At 40.2% G+C, this 18398-nt stretch overlaps 1 protein-coding gene across 1 annotated transcript in view; it reads left to right on the top strand.

Moving 5' to 3' along the window:
- Cntnap2 (contactin associated protein 2) overlaps window positions 1-18398 on the top strand; it is a 2080708-nt gene that overhangs the window by 986440 nt on the left and 1075870 nt on the right. The window lies entirely within an intron of this gene.

Below are 18398 nucleotides of genomic sequence, written 5' to 3'. Positions count from 1 at the left end.
GCAGCAGGTGTCAAGGAGAATAGGTAATTGAATGCTGGGGAGTCATAGAAGGGCTGGTACCCTAACTAATTCTGGACCATTTGCAGATTTTAAATGGTTATTTCTAGGGGAAAAAAAGCTACATCTAAGCCACAATTTAAAAACAGATTGTTCATAAAATTAGACTGGGGAATTGATCCTCTGTGACTGCTATGTTGAGGTTCAAAGCTATTAGAAAAGAAAATGTGTGTTATGCAGTTCAAAGAGTAAACAATCAGATAAATGCTTGATTGGAGAGCATTTCTGATGTTAGGGTTTTTCTTTGCTAACTAGGAAACCTCATAATTTATGTGCATTTGGCAGGCATTGAATGGCTCCAAGGAAACAAGCAGGCTTAGAAACATGAAGGCAGGATTGCTGTAGGTCAGTGTAAGTGGTATTTTATGTCTGCAGCCTTTTCTTGGAAGACGTAGGTTGATGCGGTGCTTTGGGGGAGACTTGTTGTGCCTACAAATTTGTGATCAAGTAGTCATAATACTCCTACTGGGATGGGGAGCATCTATGGTATCAGTTTGCCATAATGAAGAAGTAGCAACCACCCCAGCTTGGCAGACAACATGAATGAAGTCAGGAGGTGCCAGATGTGTCATTCAGCCTTGTAGCTTTGTTAAGGATGATGGCGAGATATGAAACTGGTACTGTCAACGATGAAAGTTAAATGCTTGGGTCTGTAACTGAGATTTGATGGCACAGATGTTGTGATACCATCTATAGGATTTAAAGAATAAGAATAAAGAGAAAATAAGACTGTAAAGAGGGTTATGAAAGATTCTTACTAGCATAAAGACACTATGCCTTTGAGAATCATGACCAACCTCAGTGATGTTGCTTTGAAAATAACTTGACCTTGATCACCCACATATTCTCTGTGGGAAAAGATACTTGATACTTAGTTACACAGAGAAGGAAATTACACACAGAGAGACACATATATTCACACACACACACACACACACACACACACACACACACACACACACACACACACACACACACAGTGATGGCATCATAACTTCTGTGCCAGGTAGAGAGTCAAAACTCCACCACCCAACCTAATCAACTAAAAATACAGAGAAAATTTCACATACAAATAGCTTGCACTAGGCTAAGAAAAAGACATAAGCACTGCATGAGCACCAACATATCCCAATTGTAAGGAACATTAAAAGGGTGCTTTCAGGAAATTCATTAAACACAACAAGATGGAAGAAAGGCTATGGTAGAGAAATAGCTGTTCCCTAGATGTCAACTCAGTCTATCCAGCCTGTAACAGGCCCAAGTCTCTAAGATTTCTACTGTCAGTGCACATCATGCTCCTCTCGGAGGTACCCTAGGCATTTTCTCATTCAAGTTAGAAAAGCCTGTCTTATGTGAAGTCTCTATTGTTTCCTCCTGTGGTTGGAAGCAAGGGTGTGTCTTTGTACATCCCACCAACTGCCTCCTGGTCTTAAAGAATGCTAAGTAGGACAGCTCTGAGAATCACATCTGGGTCATGTAATAAAAGCAGGCACTGATGGTATCAAAGACATTTCATGCACTATTTTCAGTCCAACCTCACCCCACTTCAGAGTCACTGCAAACTCATAGGAACTTTCAATCCTCACACCCTTCATAAGATCCTGACTGACGAAGCCAGGGGTGGATTTGGGAAACAGATGCGGTCAAGCACTGAATGCTCCCTAACACAGTACCCAGGCCACTGTGGGCAGCTTTCTCTCTGCAGAGCACTCCCACTTTCCACTGCTCCTCATTCTCCCCACACAGAACCACATACAGTTCTTGCTTCACACAGTATAGGCGTTTGTTCATTATCCAAATTAAAAGACAGCTCAGCCTCTTAAAGATGAAATTGGCTGTTTTATTAAACCTTTTCTTTTCCTTGGGAGGTCTATCAAGGAAACTCCAGGACTTTTAATATTCAAAAGGCAAACAACAGGCCTCATGATGATAGTGTGGGTCCAGGGAAGAGTGCTGTCCGTGTTCATTTTTAAGTACAGTCATGCAATGGTTATCAGCTAGCTGAGACTTGGAGTACAGGCAAGAATGGTTATAAACATGGAAATAGATATTATAGGAGGAGGAAGAATGGTATAGTTGTAATACTTAAACATGTTGCACACAGAATCTCTGATGAGCAGAACTTCCAGCAGTTAGTTTTAATGACGATAACTTGACATTTACTAGACTTATGTGATCATTAGGAAGAAAGCATGGGAGGTACTATAGTCTGCATCCTCCATGTCCAGACAGGACTGTGTGTTAAAGACTAGGTTCTCAACTCACGGCACTGCTGAGACCTTTAGGATTAGGGCCTGGGAAAGGAAAGCAAGTCATTTGAAATATGGCCTTTCACAGAGTTCAAGTCTTTCTCCTTTCTTTGAAATCAGGCTCCTCTAATACATACTCCTCACCATGATACTTACTCACCTTTGCAACAGACCAAGAAACAATGGGTAAAGGTAAGGAACCATGGACTGGACCGCTGCCTAGCCCTCTGAAACTGAGATCCAAATGAATCAGCCTTCTCTAAGTCAATTCAGCTCAGGTTCCTGTTATAAAGATGGAAAGCTAGAAAGGAGGTGAAGAGGAAAGACATAACAATCACTCTGAGTTCTGTCTCTGTTTTCCAAACCCTTTCCTATATATTGAAAGATGCCTTTGGGGAGGTAACATGGTGCACTCCAAGTTTAAGAAGCCAGCAGTAGATCGCTCCATCTTCTTTCCCTTCCCCCCCATGGTCATTTGCTAATGCTTAAGCACAAAAAGTGCCATCTGACTTTCCTAAAGATGTGTGAAGCGTGAGCCGCTTCTTTCTGCAGTTTGAGTTGGTGCTGAAGGACAGCATTGTATGAGATGAGGGGGTTCATAAGTGTGTTCTCAGCTTGAGGACCTAATTACCACAGGGATATCTGCTTAGGCTCCAACAAACCTAGGTATCTCTATGTCTTCTTAACCTCTTCTTCCTTCTCCATTACCACCTATGGCACAGAGCCCTACCAGCTCCAGTGTTGAGCCACCCTTCTCTTAGCCCACCCCTCTTCATTGATATCAAAGACTCTTAGACTTTGGAAGAGGAGGAAGACATTCTGTGTGTGCCCTCAATGTGATGATCAAAGATTAATTCTCCATTAAGAAAACTGCCCCTGATGTTCCTGTGTTTCTGTTACTGGGATCATCTGGGGCACCTGGAAACAAATTAGAATGCAAATTCCTTGTCCTCAGTCTGTACTCACAGACCAATAGCTATGAAGTAGCAATTCTGTGTTAGCAGTTCCCTGATGATTCCTTGTGTTGTGTTTTAGCAGAAACTGAGAGTAAAGAAGCAATGTCATCTCCTGTCTTAAGCTTTTCTTTCCTCTCTATGCTTACTTTTGATTTTGTTTGTTTATTTTTATTGCCTTTCCTATTGCTTTTACCTGTAGCCTAGATGAAATGAAGAGAACACACGCATGCACACATATGAGCATACACATGTTCCAGCATGCACTTGCACGTATGAGCCCAACTACAAACAGGAAAACTTGTGTCCATCAAAAGAGAAGCAACAGGGTCTTAAGAGATTGCACCAAGGTTCAGAGCACTTGTTCTTGCGGAAAACCCAGGTTCAATTCCAGATTCTATAACGTTCATCCTTAACTCTAGTTCCAGGGGATCTTCACACCCTCCTGACCTCTGTGGGCATTACACACACACACACACACACACACACACACACACACACACACACACACACACACACACGGTCCACAGACATATATGCCAGCAAAACACTCAATCAATAAATATAAAAGAAAAGGTCAAATGACAGCTATTGCTTGTTTCTATTCTCAGTTTAAAAACTCTCTCTGTCTCTCCACCTCTGCCTCTGGAATACACATGCTTTAAACTGAGAAAGTGCAGCTGGTTCATTCCAAATCATGTATCCAATGTTAATACACCAGATCTATGAGTATGTAAGGCTCATAAGAAAACAGCAGGAGTGAGGAGCACCGGGACTGTAGGGCTGATTACTAAGTTGGGAAATACATGCACACACACTTAATGGCTGCTCAAATGAAATCATTATGAGGCTGCTCCACATGGTTATTTCAAACACCCTGTGGGATGGAGATTGCTGAGTCAGCAGAACCCAGAGGCTCTCCTACTGGTGAGAAGGTTGCTGAGAGAGGTAATATAATGAAGAAACCTCTGATGAAAATTATATGGGGAGTAAAAAGATGGATCAAAGACAGGGGGACATTCCAAGATTGGCAGTCAGCAGAGTAGCTCATCCCAGAAGGCATCTTTAAATGTCATATGGGCCTGCCTGGAAATTGTACAAGAGTACTTGCAGAAGAAACTTTACCATCCAAGAACGGGCTGTTGATGAACTCTTACAATAAGAGTTCTGTCCCATAATAGGTTTAGGGATATATACGTTATTTTATTAGATTATTTGAGAATGTCATACCACATTCGGATCATATTGCCCCTCTCTCAGCTCTTCCAGATCCACTCCCTTTCCATTCCCATTGAACTGTGTGTCCTCTTTCTTTTTAAAGAAAAAAAAAATGGAACATCAAGTGTAATATGTGCTGCCCATATGTTCTTGGATGTGTGGCCTTCTGCTGTAGCATGGGAGACTTATCACGGGAAAGAAACTTCTGACTCTCCCTATCTACCAGCTAAGAATTGACGGTAGCTCCTCACCTAGGAGTAGGGCTTTGGGCCACCTGCCCTCCCCATATGGTGATTTTGTCTGGATTACGCTTACAGAGGCCTTGTGCGCACTGTCATAACTACTGTGAGTTCAGATAAGCAACTGGCCTGCTATGTCCAGAAAGCATTATTTTTGTGGTCCTCTACCACCTTTGTCTCTTCCTCTCTTTTCACACCATCTTCCACAATGATCCCTGTGCCCTAGTAGGAGGGGGTGTGGCACAAATATCTCATCTAGTGATGAACGCATGACAGTGTCCACTGGTGTAATCGTGGCATGAGTATCATGAGAGTAACCAAGCACTTTGTAATTGATTGAATTCCCAGTGCTACAAGATGAAACACACACCTGACACCAGCCATTGCACTAAGAACCTCTGGCTAAGCAGATCACAGACCCCAGCAAACAACTTCTCTATTAGTGTGCATGGCACTGAATCAGCTCCTAATAACCTATCATTATACCAATAGAGTTATGCATTGCTCAGCCCTCATCACAGAAGTTTTTATTTGCAGTTTACAGTGTTTAATGCATACAGACATAATTTTCCTTTCCATTTATAGTTTCTTCTTATCCTTTTTATTTGTATTCTTTTGTTTGCTTTTAGTGAGTTCTTTCAGCTTTTGTGGTCTTAATTGCCTCATCTACAAGAAAAAAAAATAGGAAGAATAATTTCTTACCCCTGCTATTTTCGTGAGACTTGAAATAAAACATATCCTGAAGTAGTGTGAGGATCAAAGGATACCATGGTGTCAAGAGGGCAGAGATCCCTGAATATGCTAATATTAACAAAGTAGGGACCAGTTTTAATTAATAATAACTAGTAGATATTATCTATAGCAAAGCTAGGCCCTCAAGTTTGAGGGCCTCAGAAGTGGGTGCTTAAATGCAGGTATGGAGTAAAAAGAGCTTCACTTCAAAACTTCTGGAGCCATAGACAGATGGGTCTAGAGAAGTCCTCTGGGTCACAGTGTACCCAAGAGTACTGTTTCTGGGTGAACTCCTTTGTCAACTCAGTGTGAGCAGTGCTTGTTTTGAGACATGGTTTCTTCATGTAGGCCTGGCTATCTTGGAACTTGCTCTGTAGACCAACCTGGCCTCAAACTCAGAGATCTGCCTGCCCCTGATTCCCAAGTATTGGGATTAAAGGTGTGCGCCACCACACCTGGCTGTGAACAGTATCTTATTTGCATGCTCAGTTCTATAATGTATCATTCCTAGGTTGACTATAGATTGCTATACTGTTATCCTAAGGTATTCCAGTTATAGGATAAGTAGAAAATGTGTTACATTTTCCAGTCCCCTCATTGACCTTGTGCATCTCTAAATTGTCAACATCTCACATTGGAGGTATTTTATCAATTTACTGTATTACCAGGGTATGACCAGAACTGTGGCCCACCCCCTACCCCTGCATCCCATGGTGCCATGACCCAAATGGCTGGATCCTGGAAACCTAACTAGAATTGATGAGACATTAGAAAGACAAACAAAAGTAACACAAATCTGAGATCAGATGGGCCATGTGCTCTGATGGAGACACATCAGCAACTCAGCATATTTATTATATGCAAAGTGAAGGACAAGGAAACTTAACCTTAGTAGTAGGGGACAGGGACCTCTGTAGAGAGGCTAGCCTCATGGTGACAGCAACCCAGGACCAGGAAGCTGCAGTTGGTACTGTCTGCACATACTGATTTTACCTAACAGCCAACTGTCAGCATCCACACTCAGACAGGGGGAAGGGCCGTGTCACTCACTGACCCCGAGGCATTGGCTTCTTGACATAGCCAGGCACGTCTCACCAATGCTCATTCCCACAGTGTTGCACTGACTCTCCACCCTGTGAGGCATATTTGAGGAAGGAGTGCCATCTGTCTGGACAGCTTGTCCTCATGGGTACTCAGTAGAGACTTGATGTCTTCCAGAAGGTCTTCTCATACCAAAAGGCTACTGTCATCTGAGCCTTCTGCTAACAACTGCTCCGTGGGTTTCTCTGTACTGCCACTCACAAACTGTGGTTTTGACAAAGACAGCAGAGCAATGCAAACGTAGGTCCACCTCCCCCAGAGCATCACAGGAACATAATCACAGGAAAATGCACAGCTGAGTACTGGCATCAAATTTAAACTTGTTAAAATTCTACTCTATGAGTGTTGTTTTTAAATATTATAGTCATTTAGAAAAATAGGTCTTTTATTTTCTTTTTTAAATAACTTTCTCTGTTTTATTAATATCTTTTGTAGAAGAGATGAGATAATAAAGAAAGGTTTTTAATTTTTGCTTAAGTGTGCCACATTCAATATTGCAACCATATGATTTTCTATTTTTGATAACATATGGAAAATAACGTTTGTTTCACTTGAATAACTTTATACTTTGCAAGGTTTCTTATGTTCCTGAATGTATTTAAGGTCTTTCAAAACATGCAGTGTAGTATCTTAGGATCTGAGGTATTGACTGCAGGTAGCAGTTAAGTCAATTTTTAAAATGTGTATTGGAAGCACTGAATTGAAACGTTATAATCTGCTCCGGAACCATCTTCTATTTCATGTTTCAGCAAAGACTTAATTGTTCTTTGACAAATTTCTAACTCCAGAAATGATGGCAATTTATATCTCAATGTAATATAATTATCTGGCACACAAAAGGGAAGAAATATAGGATTGACTTTATTTTAAGATGATAATTGCAGTCATGTACTGGCAGTCCATGTGAAACAATTTAGACACAGAATTATGATGGTGGGAAAAGACTTGCAACAAAGAGAGAAATGTACAGAGATAATAACCTCCAGTTATATAAAAGGGACCCTGCTAATTTATGCATTTGTTTAAGTAGACATGGTGTCTAGAATGTGGACTTAGCTATTTAGATTTGCTGTCTGCTTCAATTCCTCTGTTTACATCATTGATAAATATTATGGTTTAAGCACTGGATATTTTTAAATGAAAGTTTGTTGTGTCTAATTTTATACTTTATAATTTTATAACTCTTGCAGTAAACACACTATACCACATTAAAAAGCAGAAACAAAGGCGTGACATATTTTCTTAAGGCTCCTTAAGACCCATTTTGGGTGGCATGTAAATGATGAGTAGACTAACCTGTACACATGTCAGTCTGGAAAATATGCATGGAGCTTTAAAAAATAAGAGCATATCATCAAAACTGTAAAGAGAAGGATTTTTTTTTCTATTCATAAATCACTTTGGGCTAAGAGAAACTAATGTTCACTAGCCAGTAGACATGCATCACACCCAATTCTCCTAAGATGCCCTGTTGCTATACAGAAAAAAAAAAATCTTGTCATCTAGAGGCAGACAGGGAGTCTCTCTAGTTTTAGCTTGGGAAAGAAAGTCCTTGTTGCCTTTGGGTTGTGAAATGCACAAAGGTTATTTGAAGAACCGTTGATAACTACACTTAACGAATAATCCTGCAACTGTCCATGGACATAACACAACACAGTTCTCTCAGTACAATTAGCATAGGTCACTGAGCATAGAAACACCATGATAAGGGGTTCAAGGATGATTGATGTGGTTGCAGTAAACAGAATATTCAAAAGCACTGGAGTCAAGAAAGCAGGTGGGGCATTAGCATGATGACCTAGCCTAAATGGCAGGAATTAGATCCAAGATGAGGAAAGGTAGGAAATAGATTACAGAGGAGAAAATGGGCAGACTGAGTAATAACATGAAATTACAGCAGGAAGAGAGACTTCCTAAGTGAGTGCGGTATCAGAAAGCTGATGGCATATATGCCTGCTTGAGGGGACCTTAGAAATGGAACAGGTAATGGGCACATGAACATGAAGCCAGTCTGTAATCCATTGAGCATGTGTAATAGATTATACAATGATCACAGTTTTCTAGTACACAATTTAGCATAATAAGTACTTTGGGTAGACTTAAGAAAATCGTGTTTGAAAAGAATCTAAGGAGCTGTTTCACACCATGGCTAATGTGGAGTGTCATATGAACACTATTTTTTTCCTATTCTGAATCTCCAAGATACCTGCCATCTAATCCTGTGATGATTCAATGTGGAAATCTATAGCTCTGGGTAATAAAATTAAAAACACTTACATACTTTTACACGGTGAAATGCCAAATGAAAAGTGTTATTTTCTTGTTTATCTCTGACATTTTATAATTAACTCTAAATATTCAACACAACAAGGGAATGAAAAAGTCTGAAAACACTCTAGTGACCCTGAGGGGAACTAGAAATAAAATGCATTCTGCCTCTACATTGAAACCTTAAACATTGGGCATAATCCTGTTGTTAGGCTTTTAATATTCAAAGGGTTTGCTAAAAATTATAGTTATGGGACTGGGGAGATGGTTCACTTGGGAACTGGTTGTTTCACAGACATGAGGACCTGAGTTCAGATCCTCAGCTGTCATGTGGAAGCTGGGTTGGTGTTATGCAGCTATAACTTTAACACTTCAAAGGTGGGCAATGAGACTGGGAGATTGTCGGGGCTTGCTCATCAAGCAGCCTAGATGAAAAGGCAAGCTCCAGTATCAGTGAGAGACCCTGTCTAGAAAACATCAGGGAAAGGGGCTGGGAAAATGTCTTAATCAATAAACATTCTTTTCTGTCAAGCCTGATGACTGAAACTATATCCCCAGAACTCCCATGGTGTAAGGAAGTAACCAACAAGTTGTCCTCTGACTTACAGACACACCGACACATGCACATGCACATGCACACACACACAATTACTAGTCATGGTCAAATTTCTTATCAGCTAGTTCTTCTGTTGCACATTAAAATTACCTGTGAAGCTTGGAAAATTCTGCTCACAGGCTGGGTAGCAAACCCCAGAGAGCTTGCTTAAGGTTCACTAGATATTTCCAAAGTGTAGCTTCATTTAGGGATCATCTCATTAAGCAAAGTTTGCATCCCTGACTATGCATGCAAAGCACCAGTTCAACTTCTAAAGCTAACTCTTTGCCCCAAGGGGTTCTGCTTCAGGATGTCTAAGATACTTCCAGGGTTTGCATTTCTAAAGGCTCCACATGGAATTCTATGCTCTGCAGAAGTCTACCCAGCTGACTCTAGGAACTGGAAGCTCTAGAGAGAAAATCATTGTACGTGGGCTCTTGTCAAGTGATATGGCAGAAGGAAAAAGAAAATCCTACTATTCACCTATTGTATGTTTTGATGTATAGTTCAGAAAAAAAGTGACCCTTTAGCAAAATGAATTTCAAGTAGTATTTTGATGTTCCTGTCTTTGTGGTGAAAATTAATTCATATATATTCTGTAATACAATATGGTTGACTGTTAAGTGATGTTTCCTGCAGAGACCTTAGCAAACATCTAATCACTCCAGAAAAGGTGCCATCTATAGACTAAAAGAATGATGGGAGGAAGACTACCTTAGAGAGCCACTGTGTTTACTACAATCACTTACCAGACTATGGGGAGGGGTTACTTGAAGTTTGACTGAAGATAGCTGTATCATCAAATGCCCACCTCAGCACAGGTGATGACTCACAAAAGCTGCATCTTACAGGCAGCTTGACTAGTTGAATGGTCTCTTTTTCCCACCCCATGTTACTGATGATGTAACCTTGGAGCCTTGTGAGTGTTGTGAATTTCAGGGATTTCCTGAGATTGCTGAAGTTTCCTTACCTCCTAAGTCTTGTAAAGGCTGTTTACTTCTGAATTATAACACCTTTCTCCTCTCTCTAGGACTTTAAGTTCAAAGGAAAAAGTAACAAAGCATTAGCAGCAGCAAATCCTGAAAAATGAAGGGACTCCTAAGAGGCAACTGCTTAAACCTTCAACTTTGGAGATATTAGTTTTATACGAAGTTGCACAACAATTCTCCAAAATGTTGATGAATAAATAGATAAGCGTATGTCCAAATGAAAATGATTGCATGTGTTGGCAAAGCAGGAGACAGTTTGAGAGTCAGAAAAATCCCAAGGTGAATATAAATGAAAATTATAACACTTATTACAACAATGTAGATTATTAACATTCCTCATTATATTTATCCAAAGATGTTTTATTTGCTTGCTATGCCTCAGACACTATGTTTGGAGTCATGTCAAAGTTACAACAAAATGATAGTTAATATTATTAATAAAAATATGGGCTGTTCTCAAGATCACAATATAAAAGCAATATATAGGGTTTTCTTCTAGTTCAGGAGACAGGAAAGTGAGTATGGAGCATGGTGAAGGACCTTATGACCCAATGAGGAAGATCTAGTCATGGTGGATCACCAAATTTGAAACATGAAGAAGTATAGGTACAAGGTGTGCTTTGCATCCCCTATCAACTCATATGCCAAAGTTCTAACCCAGGACCTCAAAATGTGAGTTTAAACCGGGTTGTTAAGGTGGAACCTGAGCCCAGATGACCAGTGTCCCTACATGTAGACAAGAGTGTGACACACAACTATTTATGGACACTGGTAGAAGGTGCCTAGCTGCAGGGTGAAAGAGTAAGTCCCAGTAGAAACCACTGTGGCCACAATTTTCTTTTGGCCTCCTGGCTTCCAAATTGATGGGAATAAACAGTGTTTCTTAAGCCATCTGTGCTGTGTTGTGTTATTAAGGCAGGTGCCAGGTTCTACTGCAGAGAGAACTTCTGTAGACTATATCTCCCAGGTAAAAACCACTAGAAAATGAACTGAACATCAGAATAACTTGGTCCTAACATAGTCACTTTCAACTGCAGGGTTATATGATTCTGTAGAATCTTCTATGAGGGACAATATTAAATTAAAATGTGGTCTTATTTAATCACTGTGATAAATAAATATTGTTCTTCCTTGAAAACATACAGAAACCACAGGAGCCTCTCAGTATTCTACCACAATTTATCTACTGTGTCTCTTTGGGCCAGATCAAAGATTTGCCCAAAATGCTTTGAGCTATACATAATATTAAGTAATGTTTGAATGAGGTTATCGTATTTTTCCCAATATCTTTTTATCTCACACACTCTGCAGGTGCCATACCCTGAAGGAGTGAATTAGGCTCAGGGACCACATGCTGTCACTTTAGAAATCCTACACAGAGATTTCTTCTGCTTGTGACTCATACATATGGATACTTTGATATTTAAATATGACCTCTGTCTCATTTCCCCATCCCCCTAAATAATTAAAATCAGTTTCACTCCTCTGGGAATGACTTTGAATAAAATGATAAACAATTTGTGAAACAAGACAGAGAGAGCAGCTGTGCATTTGCGAGTCCATGGAGACTCAGCATCATCTCCAGTGAGGCTCCTGGCACAGAAAAGAGTTTCGCTGTCTCCTAGCTGTCCATGAGCATCTTCAGATACCAAGGTAGGCTGATTTGTGCACATAAGCAATTAATTGGTTTTATTTGGTTGCCATTTACACCAGAGTGACAGCTAACGACGTAAAATGACTGTACTATCTTATAGTAAGACTAATAAGATCAAAGATGGGAGAAGCCAGGAAAATGCATGTGTGCAGGGTGAGAACCAGCTCTCATTTTTATGTTGGAGTATGAGGATCAAAGGAAAGATCTGAAACTTAAAGCTGCTTCTCCAGAGAAGTATGGAATTTTCATTTCCATATTTGATTATGGTGGGATGTGTTTTCTAACAGCTGTGTGTGTGATCTTGTGTCTGTGGACACAAGTCTATGTCCACATTCACCTTGTGCATGTGTGCATTTGGCGGCCTGAAGCTGATGTCGGCTGTCTTCCTCAATACTTCTTCCTCATTTACAGAAGCATAGTCTCTTGCTGGGCCTGCAGCTTGCTGATCTGAGCGCCTGTAGCTAGCTAGCCACTCAAGGAGTCCAGTCTCTGTTTCTCAATTGTTGGATTATAAGCAGTAACCAAGCCTACTATGTTTTTACTTGAGATCTGGGCATCTGAACTTTGCATGAACTCCTGCATGAACAGTGCTTTACCCACTGAACAATGCCTCATCTCTCTAACATGTTTTGGCCAGAGCAAACAATGGTATAATTGAATTTCTAGATGATTCCCCCTACATAAGATAAGGATACTATATGGTAACGATAGAAGGGAGACAGGAGAGGGAGTATGAAGGATCTAAGCTGGAAAGCTTGCACTAAGGATATACAGACATCAGTTCCTCATCCCTGAACACCAGCATTGACCATCGTGTGTCAGATCCATAGCCTCACTGCCATGAAACAACTGTGGTAGCATCTGGAGCAGGTTTAGCAGGAGTCATTTCTGTAAGAACCTCACACAGGAGCCATGCCTGCCCATACTGTTAGTAAGACTTCAAGCCCAGAAGTTTGAAACACAGCAGGCTGGAAACAGCAATGAGATGCTCCAGACTGTACAATGCTCCATTTAATTATGACATCATCCTGTAGCTGTAAGATACCTAGGGAGAGATTCAAAAGATATGTGTTTTGGGCTGACCACATGGATTGGGTAACCTATCAGGAGGCTCATCCCTGGAGAAGACTGATTCTCCCTCTCTCAGCAACCATTGATTGCCTGTAGCTTTTTATCTAGGAATGAGGTCTCATGAGATTCCCCCCATCCATGCTGGCATATTAACTAGTATTTTTGTAGGGCTTTGTCATGTTTAGTTTACCATTTTAAGACATGTACATATGAATATCACTAAATGGACTCAACATTTTGTATTTATGTATGCATATGCATATATAATAATAATAATTTTAAAAAGAGGTCATGAATTAGAAAGGAGTATGTAGTTAGAGTTTTCCTGCCTGGCCCATAGTCAGGACAAATGTCTCTCACCCACTAGTCCCACAGTCGCTCAGACCCAACCAAGAAAGCACACAGAGACTTATATTGCTTACAAACTGTATGGCCGTGGCAGGCTGCTTGTGATCTACCTTTTCTATCTTAAATTAACCCATTTCTGTTAGTCTATACTTTGCCACATGGCTTGTGGCTTACCAGTGTCTTTCCATGTTGCTTTTCATGGCGGCGACTGGCGGTGTCTCTCTCCAGTCTTCTATTTCCCAGAATTCTCTACTCTCTTTCCCCGCCTATACTTCCTGCCTGGCCACTGGCCAATCAGAACTTTATTTACACAGAGCAATATCCACAGCACTTCACCTTTTCTTTTTTTTTTAAGGAAGGTTTTAACTTTTACATAGTACAATTACATATATCAAAACAATTATCAAGCAAGAATTACAGTTATAATATTAAAGAAGATATCCTATCTATCTTATATTTGTGAGTCTAAGGTTTTATATCTAACTTATCTTTTATCATAATTGAGGAAATTATAACTATCTAGTCTTCAACCACATCAAAGACCTCAGAAGGATATAATATTACCTGAGAACCGGGAGAAGGATGCAAGCATTTTTCAGGAGTCTTGCAAGAGTAGACAGAGACAGCTGGAAGCCTGGACAGTCACCTAATGTTCCTTTGTAAAGTTGGGGCATTTGTCTTCAGCCCACAGGGCTAGAGTCTCTTGATCACTTCTCTCAGTGTCCTGTAGAATGTCTGGCAGTTTCCTCTGCAAAGCAGGAACCTGAAGGACCATTTTGTCAAGCAAAGTTTAGTGGTCACCTTTCTATGGGTCCTTCATGTCTAGTTGATCGAGCAGTCCAGGCAAGAACAGTTTCTTGCCCAAATGGCTATTTTTGCCAAGGTGAAGATAAACTCCATATGAAATATCTTCAATGCCCATCCTCCTCTCTGAAGTAAATCGGTGCTGCCAGGAGCAGACATGTCTCACTGTCCAGAAAGTCTAAATTTTAAAAGTATTTTAAATGCCATATTCTGTAGGTCTTTGTAGTATTTGAAGATTACCTATCTATCTGAAATATGTCTATGTATATCTAGAAGACTTAACTAACATGGCTATGAGTATAATTATCATAGATGACTAATTATTAATCTATTTTTAATTATCCATTTTAATTTAAAATGCGCTATACAAACATAATACCTTAAACATGAGTAGAAATATACACACAGTGTAACAAAATTAACTTTAAGTTTGTATCAATAGACTAAAGTCTATACCAATGTAAAACATTTTAAATGAGTTGTTGCTCTTTAGAAGTTAGTTCATTAATCTACCCTTTCATCCTATCATATCTATATCATATCACCTTTTTATCTTTAGAAAGAGATTGTATTTATAATCAACCTGTTTTAAATAAAATAGTGGTTTTTCTCTGTCCCATATCAGAGGGCTCTTCTGATTTGGGACATAAGAAGCTCTTAACCTTTTCTTATAACAGTGTGTTTGGGTTTACAGAAGGAGTGAGCCAATTCCATCTCCAAAGCCAGCTGGGAATTTGGGCGTAGTTTCTCTTACTACTTCCTGCTGGAGGGGGGCGCTGTATCTTATGGGGACATAAAGAAAATTTTAGGATTATGGAGTAGTCCGTGAGGATAAACCTCTGAGCCAGTTGCCTTGAAACCATTCTGGATGTTGGATCATCTGGGCCATGGTGTCATTGGAGACCTTTCAGGTGGTCTTGGCTGATCAATCCTGATGTATCTTAATCTGGAACAAATCCACAGCCTCTGGCTTTCTGTGGAAACAAAAGCAGAGACTCTTTTCCAAAGCAACATATCCTTATATCCAAATTTTGAAGTTAAGGTACCTTTAAAATTTACATATTTGTTTAACTCAACAGTTTTTACGATCAAGTCTTTTTTTGTAGTTAAAAATCCCAAAGACAAGACAAACCAGATTTTCTGTGTAATATCCATCTTTGTAAGACTGAAACGCCACTGTGGCTGCTGGCTCCACCCACCTCAGCTTCCCAACATGGTGGTGGTACAGTTTACCGCCAGCTCTGGGTCTGGAGCCCTGTGTACCATCAACTATCAGAAGCAGTTCTATCAAAGCAGCGCATAGACCAGAAACTTTTTTTTAACTAGCAAAGGCTAAATCTACCACGCAGCAGAGTAAAGTGCCACTTGTAGACTTCTCATTCCCGCCGCAATGCAGGTCAGATGCACACGCCAGGAACCTGCCATAGTAGCTCAAACTGGCAGGCTGCTGCTAACTTGAGAGAGATAACTAGGAAGCTGTTTTCAGCTTCGTTTTAGAATTTTTCTTCTTAGGTTTTAGGTGGAAACTCTTGCCAACATGTTGGACGCCATTTATAGTTAGAGTTTTCCTGCCTGGCCCATAGTCAGGACAAATGTCTCTCACCCACTAGTCCCACAGTCGCTCAGACCCAACCAAGAAAGCACACAGAGACTTATATTGCTTACAAACTGTATGGCCGTGGCAGGCTGCTTGTGATCTACCTTTTCTATCTTAAATTAACCCATTTCTGTTAGTCTATACTTTGCCACATGGCTTGTGGCTTACCAGTGTCTTTCCATGTTGCTTTTCATGGCGGCGGCTGGCGGTGTCTCTCTCCAGTCTTCTATTTCCCAGAATTTTCTACTCTCTTTTCCCGCCTATACTTCTTGCCTGGCCACTGGCCAATCAGAACTTTATTTACACAGAGCGATATCCACAGCACTGGAGTAGGGGTCCAGAGGAGGTAAAAGGAGGGGGATGAGTGATGGATATTATGTAAATATAGTACTCATGTATGAAATTATAAAAGAAACATTAAATTGAATAAGTAAATGACTAAGATATATCCTAAAATCTAGAAAAATGAAAAAAAAAATACTATTTTCTCCCCAAAGAATCAAATCTAAATTGGGATAGTGGACTCCGTGATATGTTAAAATTTTATAAATTCAGTAAACTTGTAAAAGACAAGCCTTGTTTTAGGCATTTGGTTCTGAGATCACCTCTATTTGCACAAGTTATTCACTGCACAAGGACTCCATGGCAAGGAAGAAAGAGAGGTGAATTCCAATCCCTGACAGTTAGACCATGAACCCTGGGAAAGAATCACTATATGTGTGTATTATATGTTTGTATGTGTGCTTGCATATTAATGTGTGAGTATACATGTATATGTGTGCACATGCATATGGATGACAGAGAACAACCTTGAATGACATACCTAAAGTACCATCTAAGTTGAGTTTTGAGAGAGAGTCTCTCAAATGCTTACAAATTACAAATTTTACTAACCGAGCTGCCTTCCTAGCTTCTCGTTGCCCTTTTGAACTTACTAGTTTGCCAACAGTTGGGCAAGCTGCCCTAGTTCATTCCTGTCCCTGCAAGATTCACCTTGGAGCCCTAGATACAGAGGTCAGTATTGCAGTTGATCTGCAGGAACTTACCTCTGAAATCAGAATCTCCAAGGATGTGTTTGCCCTGAAATGATTGCTTCAAAACCCAAGTTCTATTTCACAGTCCAAGAGAAGCTTCAACATTCTGTTCACTGGGAGATTTGTGTTTCCATAAAAGTGATTTTAAAACCCTATCTATTATTACAGTGGATAAAATGGGATGTTTGAACCTGTTGTTGGATTTAATCATTATTTTTATGGCATAACTGGGGGTATGGGAGTAGTTATAACCACTTGTTTTTTTAATATCTTTTATTAAATCATTTATCACAAGCAAAATTCAGTATCTGACCTTGGTACTTTATTTAAGCTCCTAACTATAGATTTTTGCATGCTGAGTATTCCCCTTTTACATCACTGAGAGTTACAAAAGTTATAGGAATCTCTCTACCAGGCATATTTTGCACTATAGGCTAATACTATGATTAAATGGTCAAAAGGGGAGATAATTTGAAATTAAAGGCACTTAGCAATGAGGATCCACAGAGTCACGAAAGGTGACATATCAAAGTTATCTATACCCAGGCTTCATTTTCAGAAGGGGATTTAATTTGGCCTCCTGGCTTTTTCACTCAGTTCAATTCCAGGCTTTTGATGCTCAGGCCAAGAAGAATAGAAAAAAAGATGAATACCAAGAAAGTCAATCAAGGGTCTGGGAGGAAGGGTTGGCCAGTGTGATAAACAGTGTTATCACATTGTCGTCTTGACAGAATCTAGTCCCTGACCATGTCTGTGGGGGAGTTATTTTGATTGCATTAATTGAGATAGGAAGGCCCACCCATCGTGAGTGGCAGCATTTCCTGAGTGGATATCCTGAAACTCTGTGAAATGGAAAAAAGAGAAGCTGAAGACTAGCATCCCTTACTCTCTGCTTCTCAACTGTAGCATGAAACTGGGAGACAAAATAACCATTTCCTCCTTAAGCTGTTTTCATCAGAGTGTTTCATTACACTATAGAAAGGTCACAAAGATCCTGTATAGTGCATGCCATACAAACACAGGGCTTAAGCTTAACACCTGGAGCATGTGTAGAAAAGCCGGGCTGGGCACTACACATCTATCAGCCCAGAGCTGGTGATGCAGGGACGGGAAGCTCCCCAGAAGCATGCTTCTTTTCACTTTCCTCATACAGATCTTTTACACTGTGAAATTTGACTGGCCCTCCTGGTCATGCTTCCCTTGTGCTACCAGGCATGCCATTTTCTGTCTGAATTTATATGGTAGTGTCCTCAGGCTTATATGAGGAATTCCTGAGAAAAGGAACAGATTTATTTAACATTCATCTCCAGCACCTGTCATGCTACCTGGAAAATTTCATTTATTGAATGAATGGAACTCAGGTATTAAGTGAATGAACATGTGAGCCAATGTCATAACACTCACAACTGGAGTTTTACAGTATAGATCTAATATGTGCTAAGTATTAAAAACTCCACAGTCTGTGGCTTTTAGTCTTCCATTTTTATGT

The sequence above is a fragment of the Onychomys torridus genome, chromosome 3 (assembly GCF_903995425.1).
Source record: "Onychomys torridus chromosome 3, mOncTor1.1, whole genome shotgun sequence".
Lineage (NCBI taxonomy): Eukaryota > Metazoa > Chordata > Mammalia > Rodentia > Cricetidae > Onychomys > Onychomys torridus.
Note: the sequence above shows the minus strand (reverse complement) of the source record. Positions and strands in the feature narration are given on the sequence as shown.